We start from the raw sequence: 23,419 nt of genomic DNA on the forward strand, positions 1-23,419 counted from the left end.
TCCTGAAACAAAACCTGAATAGAGAAATGATATTTTCAAACATCATTAGAAATTAAAATCCAAATAAATTAGATTTGCATAAGAGTCTAAATAATTAACTGGATGTCTAAATATATTCAGGTATTATTCAAAGATTTAGGTGATTTAAACATGAATATAATAGTCTTTATTCTGAATAGTCACTGTATTTATGTGATGTGCATATATACATATAAATTTTAAATTAAATATCTATCTTCAAGCCACAACAGAAAATTCTAAAGATTCATAATCAGAAAATCAGCTTGCATAGTAAAGACATTTTCTTAAAATAGGTAAAATTTGATAAAAAATTTGTAGGTAGAGAAGAGAAACAAAGAGATAATGCACTATGTGTCATATCTCTAAATCATGAAAAGCCTGAGGTTTAATGGAGAAAAGGCTACCAAAATATAGGACAAAAATAAGACCGCAATACCATGTAATAAGCAGAGCTATAAGTATTTGGAATTAGGAATCAGATAATTCATATTATCACTCCACATGATTAAGTAAAGTTTTATAAGAAAAATTGTTGCCTAAAAGATTAGTTATAACTATTTTTCTACTCAGCAATGTAAAAGCATTTAATTTTGTATCATCATCATCATTATTATTATCACGAAATTAATTACATGGCAGAGAAATACTGCCTTTAGGTGTATATACAACCCTTAATGTGAGTAGTAACATGCCCTTTTGGTTTTCCCTCCTCGGAGTACATCTCAGAGTCAAAAGTAGATTTTATGTTGTCCTTATGAGCAGTTGACATTTTGTAGAGCTGATTGTTTTGTATCTAGTGTGTCTATCTTGTGAGTTTATTATGAGTTTTTTTCTTGAGTAGATACTTTTCAAAGAATACGGAGTCTTCAAAGGTCAACAGATGTAAGTCTTGACAAGAGAAAGAAACACTGATACAGCTTGTCTCACAATCTACATCAAAGCTAATAAGGGAATTTGATGAAAGTGGAAAAGCAAGATTATCTTTATAAAAAAAAAGATGAAAGTAGCAGGTTCATTACTCTTGCTCCTTTTGATTTAAACTATAAAATTAAATAAATTACAATGCAAAATCCATTATACAAGCTCCATTTAGTTCAGTAAAATTTGGTACAGCTGGGTAAAAGAGCAGATGGTGATATTGTGATTGTGGACAGCACTCTCCAAAACCTAACTGAGAATGCTTGAGGGGGGGACAAAAAGGCAGGTGTAATATATAGGTACTCATATTTACATTTCACCCTAGATAGCCATCATGCACATCTGTTCTTGGATGTCAAAGAAAAACATGATTCCTTTAGCTTTTTTATCCAGGAGGCTCATCAAATGCTTTGGAGATTGAGGTGGGATATTGTGAGAAACGTGTTCGAGTTTGATGGTCTCTTAATCTATAGTTATTTCAACCAAAAAGAAATAGCTAACATAACTAGAATTTTATCATCTCAGATGCAGTCTTCATCAGAAATTTGAGGAACTATAAGACCATAATATATTTGATTCTGAGGAATGGAGGGAAAAAATCTGTAATTTGCATCATAAATTGCTCAAGTGGTTCACAAAAGCTTCTTCTATGCATACTGATTTTTATTAACAAAATTTGATCATTGTGTCTACAGAACACATTACATACTTTTGTGTTGGGATGGGTAGGCTAAATAATTTTACAGTTGAGTAAACCAAGCCTCAAATAGAATTCATTATTTTCATACAGTCATGCAATTTATGAGAGAAAAATCTAATAGTTAAATTTAGTCTCAGTATCAGGAAGATTTTCTACATAATTATCATAATTTCTGACTCTATCAAGCTTAAACAGTAGATTAAGTTATTATCCCACCTAACAAAATCTTCAGGAAAGAGGGCAGAGAATCCAGGGTTGGTTACATAACCAGCTCAACAGTGTCACTAACAATCGAGGTACCTTCCATATCTTCACTGTGCCACCTTGTGACAGACAAGACATATTTGATCCCATGGTTAGTTTCCCACATGGTCACAAGACATCTGAGCGGCAGGTGGCCTCTGGGGAAAGCCGATTCCTTGTTCCACCTAGTGTAACAGAGAGAATTTTCCTCATCAAGTATTCAAGCCATAGCCTTTTAATCTAGACCGGACAACTTAAGATACTCTATCCATCTTTTGTCAAATAAGAATCAACAAAATGTCAAGTGGAATGGTGATGATGATGATGATGATGATGATGATGATGATAGTGATGTGATGATAATAAAACTGGCCTCAGTATTTATTATGGGTCAAATTCAGATGTATTATATACCTTATATACATCTAATACATTTAATATATATGGATGTCTACATATTCATGTAGAAAGATGACTTTTGGGCAAAAAATAGCACTAACTACAGTCTCTAGTATTCAACACCATTCGGTATGTGTAATGAAAACTCTCATTTGTTGGTTAGTTTGTTTTTTTAAATTTTTATTTATTTGAGAGAGAGAGAACATACATGGGCTGGGGAGAGGAGCAGAAGAGGAAGGAGAGGGAGAGAATCTCACGCAGACTCCACGCTCAGTGCAGAGCCCAATGTGGGGCTCGATCTCACAACCCTGAGACCATGACCTGAGCTGAAATCATGAGTTGAGCCCTCAACTGACTTTACCACTCGGGTGCCCCAGGAGAACTGTTATGGAAAAAAGCCCCAGGAATTATTTTGTTACTGTGTTTTAAGATTAATTAATTAAATACAGAAAATTAGGTTGATGGAGACCTTAAAGTTCATTTAATCAAAACACTTATCTCATTCTTTTTTTTTTTTCATTCATTTTTAAAAAGATTTTATTTATTCATGAGAGACACACAGTGAGAGGCAGGGCCATGAGAAAAGGGAGAAGCAGACTCACTGTGAGAAGCCTGATGTGGGACATGATCCCAGGACCCCGGGATCACAACCTGAGTCAAAGGCAGACACTCAACCACTGAGCCACCCAGGTGACCCCTACTTCATTCTTTCATTAAAAATCTACCCCACTTTTGAATACCTGATGTTGACAAAAACTTGCTATCTGGTAAGCCTATAGAGGCCTATATAGAGAAGATATTGCTGCAGTTTATGTAACCACCAGTAGCGATGGATTTTTCCACATTCTTTGGTAACAATATATTTAAATGTCCGTGGGTTACTGTTACTATTTCTAAAAGATATGAAAATGTCCTTTTAAATAATTTATACTATTTTTCCTTTAGATTGGAGACTGATTCCTAAAAGTATTTTTTAAAACTCTAAATTGAAGTGTAATCATGAATTTTCACAAGTTTAACACAACTACACACCAACATCCAGATCAGGAAATAGGACATCAATAGCATCCCAACTACCAGTAATTACATTGGTTTTATTTCTTATGTCTCATATCTTTTATTTATTTATTTTATTTATTTTTTAAAGATTTTATTTATTTATCCATGAGAGACAAAGAGAGAGAGAGAGAGAGGCAGAGACACAGACAGAGGGAAAAGCAGGCTCCATGCAGGGAGCCCGATGTGGGACTTGATCCCTGGACTCCAGGATCACGCCCTGGGCCAAAGGCAGGCACTAAACCGCTGAGCCACCCAGGTGTCCCTGTCTCATATCTTTTAAATCTTATTTTTGGCTATTCTCTCTTCTCCCTCTCTTTGCAAACATGGAATCTAAGCAATATTTCCCACAGTGTGAATAATGGAATTCAACCTCTTGTATATGAGAGAGTGTGTGTGCATTGTAGGTTAAAATTCAGTAAGAAACTTTACACAAGCTATGATGTTGGAGTCTAGAAACAACTGTATTAAGCAGATGAAGAACATTTATTTTGCAAATAATCTATTACTGTATTCATTTGACAACTTTAGCTGGCACATCTCCAGAACTTTAAGAAAACGATGATGAATAATATATCCTGAATTCTCTCAATTTAAAATATCTACTCTTTATTTATGTCAAATTATATAATATGCAAAGTTTAGGTTTACACTCTTGTATAACACTAACACTTATAGTAGGAAGACCACTGTAAAGCTGGTACTGCAAAGTACTGGTGTTTCTCCTGTGGCTTTCTCAAAAAATAGTGTGCCATTGATTCATTTACCAATGGACAGTTAATGGTTAATATTTAATCTAAAAAAAAAGGTTTTTTTTTTAAGGTTGTGTTTTACAACCTGTGGTATTCCTCAATTGGAATAATGAAGTAAAAGAATAATTTTATTGACTTTCAAAGTTTATGTATTCAGAAGTTATATTTCAATGGCTTTTGGTCCTATTTGTGTTGTTTTCAGTTTTCATATGCCAGTTGCTCTACAGAAAAATGACAAGAAATTACATTTTCCCCCAAATAATAGCAATGCAAAAGGTTCTAAATAACCAGCTAACTTGTTTCAAAAAATAAAACAAAACAAATTTTATTGATTTTTTTTCTAAATTAAATTCTAAAATTTCTAAATTAAGCAATAACCCAGTTAAGGAGTCCTTTATACATACACTGTATTCATACATATATTGCATTTATATCCATAAGGTATAGATTTTCTAATCAAAGTTGTTAATCTATAGCCCTGTGAAAATGAGTTTAAGGTAATCCTCATTGGTAATCTCTGGTTAGTGTAAACATACTAATTTGAAATCAACAGAATGTTTCAGGAATCTCTAAGAATCATAACTGTTACTGAACTAAATTAGAATATTAATTGTAGTAGCTTTTAGATGAAAAGTTTAAAAAGTATACTACTTTTTGTATGAGTTCTTCAAGTGTGTTTGCCTAAAATTTCTTAACTATGAAATGTTATGTAATTTAATGCTTAAATGTTAATATAAATGTTGTAATGAAATTGTATACATATTAATTATGCATTTTATATATTTAAGCTTTTTTTAAAAAACTTCGGATGCTTTATCTCCTTTTACCCCATAAATAGATTGAGTTTTTGCTGCTCTGGGAATTAAAAGTGTGTGTATATGTGTGTATGTAAATATGTAAATATACATATATATATAAAATCATATCTATTTACACATTTATACATATTATACATACATTCACACATACATATATATCCTTCAAAAATAATGGGGCTATATTTGTTCTGTGTTACTGGTACATTTTGGGGAAATACATTTATTTAGAATACATTCACTTCCATGTAACTAAAATCTTATTGTACATTAGCTATTAAAATACAAGTAAATTCTTAACAGTCAAAACTTAGATAAAGGTAAGTTTAGGCCAGACATCTGAGATGAAAGAGGATGAGTGGAAAGGGAAAACCTACATTAGTATGAGAGGTATAACTCGGGAGGACTTCTAAAAGTATATATCTAAATAACATATTCAGCCTAGAGGATTTTACAAAAATAAATCTGCAACAGAGACAATGTCTTCCAGAGAAACTTATATATTCACATTTAAAAAATGGGGGGAAAAAAAACAGTGACTTCACTGAATTAAATTGTGTTTTATATTTGCCCCTAATCACTCAGGTCAAGGTAAGCAGGGAAGCCTATAACCTAAGAGCCTCAATAAAAAAATCAATCATCTCTAGGTCTCTTTGGACACTGTCTGATAATTGTTGGCAGAGTTACTCTGCATAGTGTTTTTATTATTTTAGTAACAACTCTTATTATGAGATCTATCCTTTTAGCAAATTTCTAAGTGCAAAATATAGTGTTAGTCATAAGCACAAAGTTGTATAGACCTCCGTGTCATTAGTGCCAAAGATATTAGACAATTTAAAATTGAAGGATCAGTCAATAAAGTCTACCATTTAAATCACACTCACACGTGGACACATATACAATTCACATGCACACCAAGACTTAAAGGAAAATCTGTACAAAATTTTCCATTTTAGATTTATCTTTCGGGTTTGACAGTAACAAAAGTGCATATAATCACTTCCCCAAAACATTCAGGTTTATAGAGCAGTTAACATTTGTACTTAATTTGTATTTCTCTAGTCCTCAGTAATTCAGACACCTGCTCTCAAACTGATAAGCAATTTATCTCTTAATGTTTCAACAACTTCAGATTTTATGGAATGTTTTGAAGACTTAGAGAAGCTTTTCAAACGATTAAAATGTTTTAGACTAAAAAGTAATCTTCACTGTAATGCTAAAATTTGACAATAAGCTCTTTGAGAACCCCTTCAAAATAGTTCTTTTTGAACGTTCTGAAATAGGCCCATTAAGTCTTTGACTCTAAAGTCATCATTAAATTATTAATAAAATACTGAAAATCCTTTGTCATAAGTTTGATATGTGGATGTAAATGGACATAAATTTGATCATGTGAGTATAAAATTATATAATTTTCATATTCATTATACTAAGATATCAAATCTATTTCATCTCACAACTGTATCTATGCATTCTAAATTAAACATTGAAGCCATGATCTGAATAGCTGTGCATATTTATTGTCTTACTCATCTATATTGCAGGAATATACTGTAATTTGATTAAAATTATTCAGAAATTTAGACAAATTCTCACTTAAATTATGCTCATCAATGTATATTGAAATCTTGTTCAAGTCACCATCATTTCTCCCCTTTATTATCTGAAAGGCTCGCTAACATGTCTCTACACTATCATAACTGTTATCCTTCAGTCTCCTCTTCACAAAGCAGCTAAACCATAATCCAGACCGTGTAACTCTTCTGTTCTCCACAATATCTCTATTTTCTTTCTATCTGAAACCTGATTGAAAAACATTATAAGATTTTGGGATACTATGCATCATCTGTACTATCCTGAAAATAAATCAATACAATGATCAAGATTAATTAAACACATTTTCACAAAAGTATGTTCAAGCCTCCTTAATTAATTGCTAATAATAGAACGACTTTCAACATTTTAAAAAATCTAGTGGAAACAGTGTGTTATTTACAGATTTTTATTCATCTTTATCTATTCCTTTCATGACACTGAGCAAAAAATTAGTTTTAATATTCTAATATTTGTTTTCCAACTATAGAGAACAGCAGGTGTTACCAGAAAGAAAGTAGGTAGGGGGATGGGTGAAATAGGTGAAGGGAATTAAAGGTATACTTGGAGTTCAATTTTTAACAAAATAATATTAATTTTTCAATCTCAGAATATTGGAGACTATTATTATTGAATGTGTCTTTATTTATTTTATTAAAGTTTACCTTAAATTTTTTACATTAAATTTTTTGCATTAAATTTTTTAATTGATGGCTGGGTATGCACGCTTAAAGTAGAATGATAGGCAGAGTATCCCATGGTACTCAAATAAACTAAGAAAATACCACAAAAAATATGGTCTAATTGTGGAAGACAAACCACAGCATTTCTGATCCTTCTTTGTGCATGAGGAGAATTATAGTTTTCTACCTCCAAAGTTAGTTGTGGTCATGCGACTCCTATGACATGTGAGCAAAAATGATGTTGTTTTTAATTTAGATTGGAAGCAAGGTACTAAAAATGAATTAATCAAAATATTACATCTCTGAGAAAAATGCATAAAAAGAATTGGACAGAATCAGAAAACAAGTTTAAACTGGTTATATCCAGGCTGTTGTAGGGGGTTGAGAAGAGGTGGAAATATTCATTTTATGTTTAAAAACAGATCCTTGGAACAGGGAAAGTGAGAGAAAAATTCTATGAAGATAGAATTTGGTGAGTTGCTTAGGTGTTGGTGCAGCTAATCATTGTAACTGTTCTGTGGAGATTTTTTAACTTTAGTCTTGCTTATTTTCACCAAGACTATGTTGATAGAATAAAATTTCTCAGACATTGCTCTCCACATATCCTTTGAAATCTATTTTAAAATGTGAGGATCTATTACTAAGACAGAAAGCTAGACTGTGTATTGGTTAGACAGTTAGCAATTTATGCTACTTGTCTCACAACCTCAGAATACAACCAGCTGCTTAGATTCAGTAAGTTGGAGTCTCATCTTTTCACATACGGACTCTAATTTGTTAGGACAAACTACTGATTCTGTTTTAAAAAATTATGTCAAATCCAAGCATTTCTAGTCTTTTCCATTGTTACAACCCTAGTCTAAGTCGCTGATCTATGCCACTTGGTCTTTTACAACAGCTCCCTGACCAATGTCTTTGCACACCATGCATGCTCTAACATTAGGCCCTTGATTTTAGCTCATTCTTTCGGCTAAATACTGTGCACTGGAAAATAGCAAGTCTTGGAATCCCTTCCAGTTCCAAGTCAGAGGTAGAGACGTCTCCACCCTTATAGATTTTCTTTGGCTTTTATCTTAGCACCAGACTATTTGTCTCCAAAATACAGAATAACAGAATTCTTACAACTTTGTCTTCCTTCTTTAATGTTTTTCTCGAGGGTGGTCATCAAGCAGAGCTATGTGACTACAGCAGAACAAAATGTTCTGTCTCTTTATCTGCTTTCATTTTCTTATATTGATCATACTAATTTATTCTTCCTTCTTTTGTTCTTCCTGACAAAATTCTGGAAAACACTACTAGAGTTTGGTACATAGCTAGTTGCATAAGTGTTGGCATTACACACACACACACACACACACACACGCACATTTATTACAGGTAGTATATAAATGTTTATTATGTATATTTATATATACATATAGAAGTATAAATATGTGTGTGTGTGTATATTTACGCACCTGCAGTTTCAAAGTGTTAGGGTCTGTTAAGAGTGTATAGTGTAGCTGAAATCTGTCATTTGTTTAATTACCGAAGAGTTAGCCAGGCTGGAGTGTGTTCTAGGCGGAGGGAAGACAATGTTCAAAGGCTGTATCCTATTTACAGTAATGCAAGTGGCTATATTTGTGTGAGGCAGACAGAGCAAGTGGAGGAAGAGATGTGCTAAGAAACTAAGATGTTGATGGAGACGTCAGCTCTCAAAGAGTCTTCTGAACCACGCGATTTGAGAATAACAGGGCATTGCTAAAGGGATCTGAGCAGGAGGCAGAAATGGGGAGAAGATGTGTTTCTTAGCAGCTATGGCTTGAAGGGTTTTCTGCGGGAATTTAACAGCCTTTCACCCACTTCAAATAGTCTCCTCTATTCTTTGAGGGAATATTTAATATTTTTGAAATCTTATTACAAACGTAATACAAATGCAGTTTCACACACAAGTTCTCTTGTTATCAAGCATTTTGAAACTATAAACCAGTCTCAGATAGCCATTTGCTTAGAGCCTCCACAGTTCCTTAGAATAACTTACTGCTGTTGTGGAAATGAAACAGACAGACAAAATTGAAAGCTAAGAGCTCAACTAACAAGTTTTCACAACAGTTAGGGGGATCTGGCCCCAGGTGGTAACAGTAGGGAAGGAGAGAAGAGCCTGCTTTAGAAAAATGATCAGGAAATATAAGACAGGGGTTTTGGCTCATTTGAAATGACATCTGAGGGATCCCTGGGTGGCGCAGCGGTTTGGCGCCTGCCTTTGGCCCAGGGCGCGATCCTGGAGACCCGGGATCGAATCCCACGTCGGGCTCCCGGTGCATGGAGCCTGCTTCTCCCTCTGCCTGTGTCTCTGCGCCTCTCTCTCTCTCTCTCTGTGACTATCATAAATAAATAAAAAAAAAAAAAATGAAATGACATCTGAGAAAGAGGGAGGAATCAAGGATAAGAATAATATTTTTGGTTTCAGCATCAAAATTGTAGGTATTCAGAAATATATTAGACATCACAGATTTTTGGGGGGGAGCTGTCATTAATTAAACTTTAAGCATGTTGAGAAGAGTAATGTATGGGACATCTAGATGCAAAAGTTCAGCAGTTTTGAGCTTTATTATTGTTGCCACTGTCTAGTTAGCTGTGTCCTTATCCAGAGACTAGTTTAATTTCTACACTGTGTCCTACAATGAATCTGATATACTGTGACAACAGAGTTCAAAACTGAAAACATGCATCTATCTTTGGCATCTTATTAAATAGAAGTTCAAGTATCCTAAAAATATTTAATTCCCTCCCCTGTGCAAGGTAAAACACTAACTGACTCACCAAACATCATTCTCTTCAATATATTGATGGTACGGTTATAGCTGTGTGTGTTAAATAGCCCACCTAGATACCCTATAAATCAATTTTAGCCACTACAGTTGAACGATAATATTAATTTACATTTGCATGTAAAATTTTAAACTTGCAGCTTTTCCTATATATTTATTTCCCCCACCCCATAAGTCAAGAATGGGAAACAAAAATAAGCCTGCACAAATACAATCCTACACAAAGATAATGAGAGGATATAGATTAGGACTTATTCCTAGACTATGGATGTGAGATGAGAATCAAAATGTAAGTTTTTATATTGTAAAATAATTAGTGAATAGTCATAAACAATTAGTTATTTTGGCTTTTTACCCAGTTGTATGAAAATGAAACAAAGAAGAAAGCATATTTCATTTAACAACAATAAGGATGAAAAAAAAAAGAAAAAAAAGGACAGTAAAGATAGGTTCCCAAACTCCAAAAGAACACAGGTTTGCATAACAAATCTTGCAGAACAATCTGCCTCAGCAGATCTCACTGCTGTCATGATAGTATCTGAATTATTGAAGAAGGTAATTCAGGTGAAGCATTATCTGCAGGGATTTTTTAACACTGATGAATTTCTTTTATTTTGAAGCACATTCTTCTTAGAACTAAAAGTAGTAGCAAATGTGTATGTGTGCATGTGCATGTGTGTGTGTGTCTGAGCTTAGTATGCAGGGCATAACATTTTGGATTTTCACAGACTTCTTTTTCCTCTCCCCACACTTATCTTTAGTCCCAAGCAAAGCTACAAAGAAGGATTCTCATTTATTTAAAGGATTTATTCTCATTTATTTAGAGGATGATGCATGAAAATGCAGGTTGTGTGTGTGTGTGTGTGTGTGTGCATGCGTGTGCAGGCAATATCCCAGATATTCAGATTTCATTGAAAAATTGTGACTGCAGAAGGAGAAGTGGAAGAAGAAGAATTAGGATCAGGGAAAAGAGTGGGTGCCAAATTTCATCATTAAAGGAAAGACTTCATCTGGAGTAAAAAGTGAGAACCTTCCCAAGGTTTCCAAGTGCTTAAAAATAGGAAATATAATTACTAAGTGAAATAAACCAGTCAGAGAAAAACAAATACCATATGATTTTACTCATATATGGACCTTAAGGAACAAAACAAACAAGCGAAGGGAAAAATTAAGAGAGACACCTCAACAAACAGACTGTTAATTATAGAGAACTAATGGTTATCAGAAGGGAAGTGAGTGAGGGATGGACGAAACAGGTGATGGGGATCAAGGCGTCCACTTGTGATGAGCACAGGGTGTTGCAGGGAATTGTTGAACCACTAGTTGCAGGCTGGAAACTAATACAACACTGCATGTTAACTAACTGCAATTAAAAATTTTTTAAAAGAACATGTCTTTTGCCCATTTCATGATTGGATTGTTTGTTTCCTTGCTGTTGAGTTTAATAAGTTCTTTATAGATCTCGGAAACTAGCCCTTTATCTGATACGTCATTTGCAAATATCTTCTCCCATTCTGTAGGTTGTCTTTGTGTTTTGTTGACGGTATCTTTTGCTGTGCAAAAGCTTCTTATCTTGATGAAGTCCCCAAAAAATACAAAAACAGGATCTACACTTTCAAACTGCTATTGTCTCCCACAGAGAAAGAACTGCAAAGAACAAAATTCTTGAGCCTGTGGGAAGCCTGATGTGGGACTCAATCCCAGGACCCTGGGATCTCAGCCTGAGCCAAAGGCAGACGCTCAACCATTGAACCACTAAAACAAAATTCTTATTTGTTCACTAACCATATAAAAACTACCTGATGCAAGTTTTAGAATGTAGGAAATTCTGATTTCATAAATGGTACACCTATTTTTTTTTTTAATTTCCCAATCCAAAATTTCCCATGTGTCCTTGTCTTGACTGAAACAGTTTTATCAACCTTCCATCTTTTAAGGCACTTCAAAAGATCTTCATAGAAAAAGTCCTTGGTATTTGAGTCTCAACACTGGATTTGTTATTATAAAACAGGCACAAGTCAAGGCTTTGTCTCCTAATAATAGAACCTGGGTGGGTCACTTTATTTTTCTGATATCCCTTTGTCATCTGTACATAAGAGATTATAGTGTTTGGTTCGTAGGATTATTGTTAGAACAATTAAAATGGTAACTACGTTTATAAACTTAAAGCACCAAACATTTAGTACATTATTAATATGATCAATTCATTTCATAGCCAGTATTTTTATTTGATATTGTTTTATTTTTCATTTTGTGTTTTAAACATCCACAAAGAATGTTAGGAATTAATTATATTTTAATTTTGAAATGAATTTAGTATTTTTCTACTTAAAATAAATCTAAAACAAAAATTGATTTTCAGAAATATAAGTTCCATTAATAACAAAATAAATTATATCTAATTAGCCTTTCTCCAGAGGTAATAAACTATATAAACTACAAATACATATTATTTCATATGTTATATATGTCATGACATACGTGTAATATATACAATATGTAATATGCTATATCTTAAATATAGTACAATGCAATATAACAGTTTGAACACTTTAATGAAAAACCGATGAAAGCAGAAAATCAGAGTGAAACCAAGCTTAAGAGAAAAAAATATTTTATAAAGTAACATAATGGACAAAACTTTTCAATTTATACAAGATACTTTACTGGATTATGGAATCAGAACTTGAAGCTGGGTTTCCAGAGTGGCTGCACACTAAGAGAGGAGAATCTCAGCTAAAAGAAACAGAAGGGTGAATGAACCATCCAATCAATACAGTTTCACCTCAAAACTATGGTTGACTTTCTAACTGTGCAAAAGGAGGCTGAGAGGGCACCCTGCAGGAACACAGCAGGAAACCACATCAGGAAGTCTAAAATTGCTGAAAAGAGATGAAAGCAGCTACCCAGAGCTGTATAGACAGGATTAGGAGTACAAAACCTGCTGAGTTAAAGGATCTTGGCAAAAACCTCTTAGTGTCAGCGAAAATCCAGAAATCATGCCTTAAGGATAAGGGTTGCATAATAGGATTAAGGGGTACAGTTTAAGACTAAAGACAGAACTGAAATAAACTCACCAAAATAAAACCTAAAACCAACTCTACTCTAGATCAAGGCAATTCACCTGAAATTGTCTGCCTACTAGTATAAAACACATCATTTTTGGAGGCCAATAAAAATTATCTAAACTGAACCACACAGAGAAAAAAATACTAAACACACCTGCACGCGCACGCATGTGCACACACACACACACACACACACACCCCTAGGCAAATCACAAAGAAACTGCTAAAACCAAAAATAAGATGCAATAATGAAAACAGTCAGAGAAAATGAACATTATTAAAATAAATGCAAGATAGGAAAAATGTCTGGTTTCTTATCAGTAACAGTAAAAAAGGCAATAAAAGAAACTAAGTTGTTTAAAAATATGTACTTTGTTAACCTAGAATTCTATGTATAATAAAAATACTTTAGAAATTATAACAAATGAAAACATTTTAACAAAAAATAGAACCCCACAGTACTGAAATAGCAAGGAAAATTCTTCAAGATGAAAAAAAATTGTATAAGGTGGAAACAAACATCTCAAGAATAGAAGGAAAAATGAATCACATCACAGCTATGGTAGATCAAAATCAATGAACAAAAGGTGAACTTAAACACAATTGTGTACATAATTATACTAAAGGTAAAATGACTAAGTACCAATAATAAAAGCAAACATTCTCAGAATGTATTAAAATCAATAAACAGATACCATCAATTTATGCTACAGACACTTTAAGTCTAAGTACATTGGTGAGGAGATATTATGTAAACCCTAAGCACACTTAACTGTATTAATGGTAAACTAAATAGACTCCAAGGTAAGGGATATTATCAGAAACTAGAGGATTTCACAATGACATGTAAATTCATCAAGAAGACAAAATAGTTCTAAAAGTATAATAAAGTAACTTAAAAAGATATGAGACAAAAATAATGAGCTTAAAGAGAAAATAAAACAGTGCTCCTTCGGAATTGAAGAATTAAAATGCTTACCTCAGTAATGAAGAAAAAGGAAAAAATAATTTAAATATAGAAAATTCAAAGAACACTATCACAAAACTAATCTAACACAGATACGTATAGAACACCGCAACAAAAAACTGCAGAACGCCTCTATTTTGTGTATAGGGAATGTTCATGTTTCTGGACTACGCAATAAGACTCAGTAAATACCAAATGGACAAAAAGGTATAGACAGATTCTCTAACAGAAATAGAATGAAATTAAAAATAAATAACAATAAGACCTCTAGAGAATGTCCAAAGGTTTTGAAATTAGTAAACTTACTACATAAGTCAAGGATTTGTCGATCACAAACAACATTAGGAAATACTTTGACCTGGGTGGCTCAGTGGTTGAGCCACTGTCTTCGGCTCAGGTCACGATCCCAAGGTCCTGGGTTTTAGTCTTACATCGGGCTCCCTGAGGGAACCTGCTTCTCCCTCTGCCTGTGTCTCTGCCTCTCTCTCTCTCATGAATAAACAAAATCTTTAAAAAAAGGAAATACTTTGACCTAAATGATAATTAAAGCACAACATGCTCAGTATGTGGAATAAATCTAGAACAATAAATAGAAAATGTATGGCTCCCAATGATTAAACAAGGAGGATGTATAATAAGTGACCCAAATTCCACCACAAGCTTGATGAAAAAAAAAAAAAAAAAGGACAAATTAAACATAAACTAGAAGGGAAATTTAAAAGAGAATTAAAAACTCTATGAAAGAGATTTGCAGGTAGACAATAGAGAGAAAATCTTTAGAACCAAAAAATATTTCTATGAAAAAATTAGTAAAACCAACAAACCTTTAGTAACTGTCCCTAAGAATGAGAGAACACACAAATTTCCAATGTCAGGAATACGAGAGGATATCTCCTATATCGTAGGATATTGTAATATGATATATAACATACGTATATATGTATATTATTCACATACATACATCATTGTTCTAAATAGATAAACCCTAAGGAATTTATCAAAAAGGAAAAGTATTAATAATGATTGTTTTTAAGTTAAGACTATTACTATGTCACTTTGGGTTCCCCAGGACTAAATCAATGAGTTATTACTATATTATTATCTTGGCTAGGGCCACTGATGATCGTTTCTAAGGAGAATTGTGCCACTGTACCAAAGAAGGAAGGAAGACTGTGTCGGGGACACAGGAGATTCTTTGGGATGTCTCTTAGTAACCATGCCGTGATCCAAGTCAATGGAAAACCACAACAGACTAATTCAGGCAGGACGACGAATGGTCCAGACCCCAAAAGAAATGAATGACTGAGTCTCCTGACCGTGTAAAGAACCATGACCAGCCAAGGTAATATGGAATGGTAATACTACCAATGAGGTATTATGCTGAGAGCAAAGGTAATTTGGGATGGGCACTAAAATTTCACCTTAATTAAAAGCTGAATTTCGGGGCTCCTGGGTGGCAGAGTCGGTGAGCCTGACTCTAGGTTTCATCTCAGGTCATGATCTCAGCGTCATGGGATTGAGTCCCATGTCTGGCTCCCCACTCAGCGTGGAGTCTGCTCCCTCTCCCTCTTGAGTACCGGACATATATGAGGTGACATAATATGACATAATGACATAATAAATGCACTAATCCCCAGGACAACTTTTCTAAATAAAAAACACCAAACTTTGCAGAGCACTGAATTTTATATTATCTATATTTGGAGAATAAAAGATTTTGTCCATAAAAAGGCTGAAGCCTTTACATGTGACATTTCATTACTAAAACTAGGAAAAGGCTGATAATTTTTTTTCTTTTTTGTTAAGTAATTCTGTAATCAAAGCATTTGTTAATCTACTTAAAGTATAAAGGTATTTGCAGTAAACTCACATATACAATATGGTACTTGTATACATACTTACACTAATTTAAATGTAAAATGAGAAGGAAACAAATATGGTATCTATTTAGTAAAACACTGATATAGTTGAAAGCATATTTAGTCACTGCATTCTGGTATCTAAAGTAAATAAGGGAAACCTAACAGGTTTCATGAATTTCATTATTAAATAAAAACATTTCATTTTTTGAAAGGAAAAAAATATTTTCCCTGGAAAAAATCTGAATCAATCAAACTGGTTGTTAAGAATTTCCCATATAGGATTTTGATTTCTATTTTCATCTTAAATATTAAAAGACTTCAAATTAAATATATTTCAGTGAAAATATTTCTGTGAAACTATAAAGAGTTTTGACTTTAGCTTTTAACTTTAACTTTATTATAATGGGATTTTTTCCCCTGAAATATCTTTTATCACATTCTTTGAAGTATAATTTATATACAATAAAATTAATTCATGTTAAGTATTAGGTTCAATGAGTTGTGACTAACATAAATCTTTGTGCATGCCTTCTTTCACTCAGCATAATGCTTTGAGATGAACTCAAGTTGTGTGGTTATCTTCTTTTTTCTTTTTCATTTCTGTGTGGTATTCTAATGTACGTACATCACCAATCATCTATAAATAGACATCCAAACTATTTCCAGTATTGGATATTATTATTATTAATAGGTTCACTATTAATGTTTCTGAAAAATATTTTTGTAGGCATACAGTTCATTTATCAAATGTAAATGCCCAGGATAATTGCCTGGCCTCATGGAATGTCTCTGTTTGACCATATAAAAATGTGTGTTGTATAATCTTTGTCTCATTTAGCCTCCCTACCAGCTGAATAATAATTTCCACATATGTTGTGACATGATGATTGAGGCCGATTTTTTTTTCCCTATGGCTACCCAGTTGTTCTAGCATTATGTGTTAAAAATACTTTATTTTTCAGGGCACCTGGATGGCTCAGTGGTTGAATGTCTGCCTTCAGTTCAGGACAAGATCCTGGGATCCTGAGTCGAGTCCTGCATTAGGCTCCCCGAGGGGAGCCTGCTTCTCCCTCTGCCTGTGTCTCTTGCCTCTCTCACTGTGTCTCTCATGAATAAATAAATAAAATCTTAAAAAAAACCTTTCTTTTCCTCTATGGCATCATTTAAAAACATAAATTGACCATTTAAAGTGTAGGTATATATTTTTTTTCAGCTTAATTATGATATAATGGACAAATAATGGGTCTGTTTCTTGATTATCTATTCAATGACATTGTTGTATATATTTATCAATTACCAGTATCATTCTTACTTATAGTAAGTAGCTTTATAGCTGGTCTTAGAATCAAATAGTGGTATTTTCCAAAATTTTCTTTTGGCTTTTTCTAGATCCCTCAATTATACAGATGTATATAATATATATGTATATTATATAATACATATATTTCTTTCTACCTTTACTTCTAGCTCTTTCTCCATAAACCCTTCAATTTTCTACAAAAAGTACTAGTGGATAGGGATTTGTTTGATTGAAAGTATGTTCAATCTGTAGATCAATTTGGGCACAGTTAACTTACCAATAATAAGTATTCCAATCCATGAACATGGTATATTTTTAGGTATTTCCAATATCTTTTAGCAATATTTCAGTTTTTTTATTGTTCCAATATTGTACATATTTTATTTATTCTAGCGTAAATGTTTTTAAATATCATATTTAATTGTTACTGCTAGCATATATAAATATAACTGGATTTTTATATTAATCTTTTATCCTGCAACCTTGTTAAATCCACTTATCATTCTAGACATAATTTTGTAGACACATAAGGACTCATCATTTGCCTGGACTTACAGAGTTTCACTCTTTTCATGTGAGGCTTATTGTTTACCCACAGAATCATCAGGATCCTATGTACACTTCTGTGGTTCTCTCCTTCCTTTCCAATTCACATTTCTCAGATTCCAGACACATAATTTCTTCTATTCTGATTACTGTCTCTACAACTGGATGTTCTGCTAATTATATCATTCCTTAAAATTTTGCCCATAATACTTCCAGGCAGAAACCCAGTGTGATAATAGAGTATACATCATTTACTTTCCTTCTTATGGGACTAACATCCCATGACATCCCGTACCTTTAGCTCAATATCTATAAACAATTATAACATATGTTTTTTTCATTGTTTTCATTATTTACAATGAGGGAGATAATCCAGTACAAATTAGTATCTCATGGTAAGAAACAGAATATAATTTGTTTAATATTCTATGGCTCTAGAAAATAAATATTGTCTCCTCTAAACTGCTGGTTTTCAACTTCTTTGAATGTCTGATAATCTTTTGCTGAAACCTTCAAATTTAAGTAACATAACACATCAGTTCTGGAAATCAGAATCTCAATCATCTCCAGGGCATGTTGTTATTCTTTGCTTAATATCTTTTCAGAGCTAATTTTGTAAAGTCAATATTCCTTGCCAGGTTTGGCCACTTGAGCCTCTGCTCAGTTAGCTTAGTGGTCAGTTAATGATTGCACAGAGGTGTCCTTAACCACCTGTAATCTCTGTGTTTTACAACCTCTTATGAGAGGCTGTGTGTCTGTTTGTATGTGTGTTGGAGCACATCTTCAACACTCAGCCAGTCAGGTAACAATTCTGCCTCTGTCTTCATTTCCTGCTTAAGCAAAGCCTCAATGTCAGGCCAAGAAGAGCATTTAAGGCAGTCTCAAATCTTTCCTAGGCAAAAACATAGACCTATATCTAAGTGTTTGGCCTTACAGCTCCCCAGGAATATGCTGGAGCTTTTTAGGATTCTATGGACATCTTATTTTTCAATGTTTCCTTTCAAACATTTTTGGTTTACCTACCATTTGCCCCAAGTCTTATTTTCAAGTCAGGGGACCAAAATTAATCAGTTCCCTATAATGGTTTTTCACGATCATTCCTGGAGAGAAGTTTATTCCTCTATAGGAGTTCCATGTCAGGTCAAATACAGGCGATCTTGGAAGTGGTGTTGTACGGAGAACTACCAGATTGGTCAAATAATAGCAACTCTTTAGGAATAAGACTTTGAAAGACCTATAATCTTACTTGACTCCTCTGGTAGCTGCAAAGCTATTGGCTTCACCATGATTGTCGCCATTGGTTTTTTAAGTGTATTATAGGGCTGGACAGAATGATATAGGGAATAGGTAAATTAAGACATCACAAAGCTCTCTGTTCTTATCAAAACTCAGCCTCCCATCACCCTATTTGAATAAACACTCCCTGAACTGCTGTAAACCTTTGGCTAATTTCCAGAGTTCTGAAGAAGTTGATTCTGACATTTTATTTTGTCAGTTTTATCATTGCTTTTATGTAGGAGAGAATTTGCAGAGGTCTTTACTTCACCACTTATACTAATGTTTCATGGGGATTATATTTTAAATTGCTCCATTTTATCTCTTTTATTTATGTGATAGACATTTCCATCATCTTTTTTAGTGGAGAGAATAAACCATTTTATCGCTTTCCTAGTGGCAAGGCTCAAGATTGACAAATAACTTCACCCAATAATGTATTACAAAAGAAATAAATACAAACTAGGGACAAGAGAATGACAATTTCACAGCTCTATGATGATCACTCCTACAAGGGAAAATACCCTGGTAGTTGTTTAGGTCTACTTGACATTTATTCAAAGGCAATGAAAGCATGTGTTAGTTTTATCTTTATCTATTTCTGTTTAAAGTAAAAGAGCATCCTAGGTAATTACAAATATTGTATTAAGTAGGTTTGCAATATGCGTATGTCAAAAGTGGAAGCAAAGGGTAAGAGAACTTTGAAAAATATGCCATTTTAGTATTTCATGAATATAAAGTAAGTTAGTTTGTCCAGTCTAAATGGGAAAGGCCAACTTTCTGAGAAAATAGCAAAGTGATGAAATTACCAAGGATTTAATATTTTTACATTATAATTATTTAGCTTATATGTCTTTCTTAACTCCCTGATAAATATCCTAACCCCCCAAAAAGCATGCAAATTTCAGTTGAATTAAGATTATGGATATAGCAAAAACAATAATCAAAATAAGGACAATAGTTGGGATGCCTGGGTGACTCAGTGGTTGAGGGCCTGCCTTCGGTTCAGGGCATGACCCTGGAGTCCCAGGATCGAGTCCCACATTGGGTTCCCTGCATGGAGCCTGCTTCTCCCTCTGCCTCTGTCTCTCATGAATAAATAAAATATTTTAAAAAATAAAGACAATAGCAATATTATGTCATATGGCTTATGAGTTGGGTTGCCTAAGATAGTCCTAGTTTGCACACAATGTCTTTAATTAATTGTTAATATCTTCCTTGACAGTAAAAACATGCATATGGTGTGTGTGGGGGAGTAGAATTGTATTACATGGTTTTATTACAGAGTTAAAGATAGACACAGAGACATAGAGACACATCAGGATAAGAATGTAACACCCCTTTGGAATCTGTCCTGTGCTCACTTGTGCAGAAGCATCTTCTATCACTCTCTCTAAACTAATTTTACTCTAGATATTGTGAATCAACTTGAGTTTTGTAAATGCCCTCTGACATCAGCTTTTTTCTCTTTCAGAAAGACCCTTCCATCTGAGTACTAGCCAGGGTTTACTCCTCTCTCAGATTCTATGTGAAACTACTTCCTATGGCTGCCCAACTGTCACTGAGACTGTCACTAGGTCCCTTTTAAATATTCTCATAACTCCTGCACTCTCCGATCCCTTTTATCCTTAATATCAATAAGTTTGGTAATTCTGACTTTCCAACAGTCAAGGCTTTAGTATATTCTATTCTTAATGAGTGGCAATTAAGATATCACTGGTGAAAAAAAGGAATATTTTTTCTTATATGAGTATGATATGTAATTTTTCTTCTTCCTTGTTAGCATATAAATGACAACTTTCTTTTACGTCTCCATTTTTTTTCTATCTTAAACCATATTAAATTGTTTTATCTTTTCCTCTAGCCCAAAAACTACTTAGTAGTTTATCCTGTGAACCAGTGATTAACAGCATTTCATATAAATAGAAAATTAGTCATTACATTTTAAAATAGGAAGGCTTTTTTTATTTGCTAAAAAGAAACACTAATATAGATGCTATCTGTCAACAAACACCCGTAGACATGAACTGGAGTTTTGGAAGTATATTAGAGAAACCGATAATCATGGTAGCATTTAAAATCTCTGTTTAGAAACAGAGCTTAAAGTATAAAATTTCTGAGAAGTACACAACCATACTTTTTTACACAAAAGCTGTTCCTCCCTTTCTTAAGCACCTGGTTTCCATAATTTTGATTCAATTATATTCATGCAATCAAATAAAACAAGTAATTTAAAAGAGATGAATCATTGTCTTAGAGCTATTATAAAAATAAATGTTACTTAAAATGCCAGAAGATATATTATTCATAGGTATATTATAGTCTATCACAATGAAGAGAAAGATAATATTCATATTTAAATTTAAACTAGAGTCTAATAACATGACTATTTACATTAATGTAAAGCAGAAGTTTTCAATTTATGGTATGGGGACTACAAGAAAACTTCAGTCTTTTGAATTCCCTTTTCTCATAAGTGAACAGTAGAATCTTCCACAAGTTATAAGACACTGTGATTGGGTCCCTGCTCTGCCAACTATTGAAATGTGTGCATGTGTATTATTTTCTTACCTCAAAAACTATTTAAATTCCAACATGATAAATATGTATAGATATAAAACCAAATTCTTTGTGGTCCAGAATATTTTTTTCTAGAAGGTAAAAAAGTATTTGGAAACCATACAGTTTGAGAACCACTGATTTAAGAGAGTATGTATTTTAAATTTCACATTTATATTAGGCAAAAGATATTTAAAGCTCTTTCTTTAAAATTGACTTGATGTTTCAATTATTTCACCTTTTTTGAAAGAGGACATCATTTTGGTTATATTCAATGATGACAAAATTTATTAAGTGGTATATTTAGTCTTTCTCACAAAAAGAAAAAGTCATTAAAATTCAAAAGTATAAAAATACACATTTAAAATTTTGAGAAATAAATTTACTAACTTAAAATAGATAAATTATCTATTAAATCCAGAAAACATCTTTTTGGATATATAGTTTTAGATACTGATGAAATTAACCAAATATGAAGAAAAGTAGCATTATAATAATTTTGAGAATTTCATGTTGAATGGCACAAATTTAATCTTGTGTGTCATTTATTAAGGCTCCAGTATTTTGGCAAAAGCTATTTTAAATTAAAATAGAATACCCAGTGGATATAATTACAAAACAACTCAAGTTTTATTCTAAACTGTAGTAATTGATCCTACAGTGAGATTTATTCTGTAATCATGGAAGTCAATGGCATTTACAACTAGAATAAATTAAGGTAAATGAAGAGGAAAATTGTATTCTGTATAACATTTAGTTCATTATAGGCTTAAACAACTATGTCAATCCATGTTCATCAATAGAAATTACGGTGCTTGCTGACATAATTGAATCAAAATATTATCTCCAAGAAACAGCCTATGTTACACAGCATAAAAATTATTGTTTTGTGTGGTTTTTTTTTTTAAACTGATCTGCTTTTCAAGTCCTTAATAAAAGGGATAAAAAATGTGGATAATTTGCAACACTATTGTATATGATCTCTTTTGTATCTTAATATAAAGAGAAAATCTGAAATTGTACCCTGTAGCTCCAGGGGAACTTGTTCCTTTAGGATTCTTTTTAGAAATTCTATTATGCTTATCTTTACTAGTTATTTTAATTAGAATCCCCATGATTAATTCGAGATTGAATATAGATTCTTGTAAAAACCATCCCAATGAGATCTATAGATTCTGCTTCTGAATGAAACATTATTACTTACTAAGAGATGAACCTTATGTTTACAAGAAATAATAATAATTACAGTAGTAGCAGCAGTAGTAGCAATAATAGTAATAATGATATTGTCAACCATGCAAAATTTCCCATGAAATAAATGAGAGAATCGCTTCTTTAAGAAAAGGCAGAATGGGGTAATAAGCCAGCACCTAATTGGGCAGTACTCTAGTGTTCAATTATTATATTATCTTTAATAATTATTTAATACTTAATATATGTACTCTTCGTTGAACTGAAGCATGACTCCCAAAGACAAGGTAGACCGTGCTTTTTTAAAAAAAATTACGTATTTCTTGCTTATCTACTCAAATTCCCACTTCATTTTGAGAACATACTTCTACTACTACTATTATTATCATTATCATTATTATTATTATTATTATTAACTTCTGGAAGTTACATTTGATTCTTTATCATACACCTTTGATTATCCTATACAGACTACAATTTCATGTGGAAATAGTTAAGCAAGTCTATTATTACATCATATATAATGGAACTCCATTCCTGGAAAAAGGTGCCAGGTTGAATTTAAAAATTGCTAAATATGAAAAACATTTCAGAGAGAAGTCTTTTAAATAGAACTTTAAACTGAGCATGGAAGAGAAGGCAGCTCTTTCTTCTAGGACCT

General features: G+C 32.9%; 1 long non-coding RNA gene across 1 annotated transcript in view; it reads left to right on the forward strand.

The window, feature by feature from the left end:
- The window catches only part of LOC144288231 (uncharacterized), a 70,669-nt gene extending 53,681 nt beyond the window's left edge, over positions 1-16,988 (forward strand). Inside the window, exon 3 of the long non-coding RNA XR_013356200.1 lies at positions 16,850-16,988. This is a non-coding gene — a long non-coding RNA (uncharacterized LOC144288231). The remainder of the gene's footprint in view (positions 1-16,849) is intronic.
- Positions 16,989-23,419: the final 6,431 nt, after the last annotated feature.

This window comes from Canis aureus, chromosome 18 (genome assembly GCF_053574225.1).
Source record: "Canis aureus isolate CA01 chromosome 18, VMU_Caureus_v.1.0, whole genome shotgun sequence".
In the NCBI taxonomy this organism is placed as follows: domain Eukaryota; kingdom Metazoa; phylum Chordata; class Mammalia; order Carnivora; family Canidae; genus Canis; species Canis aureus.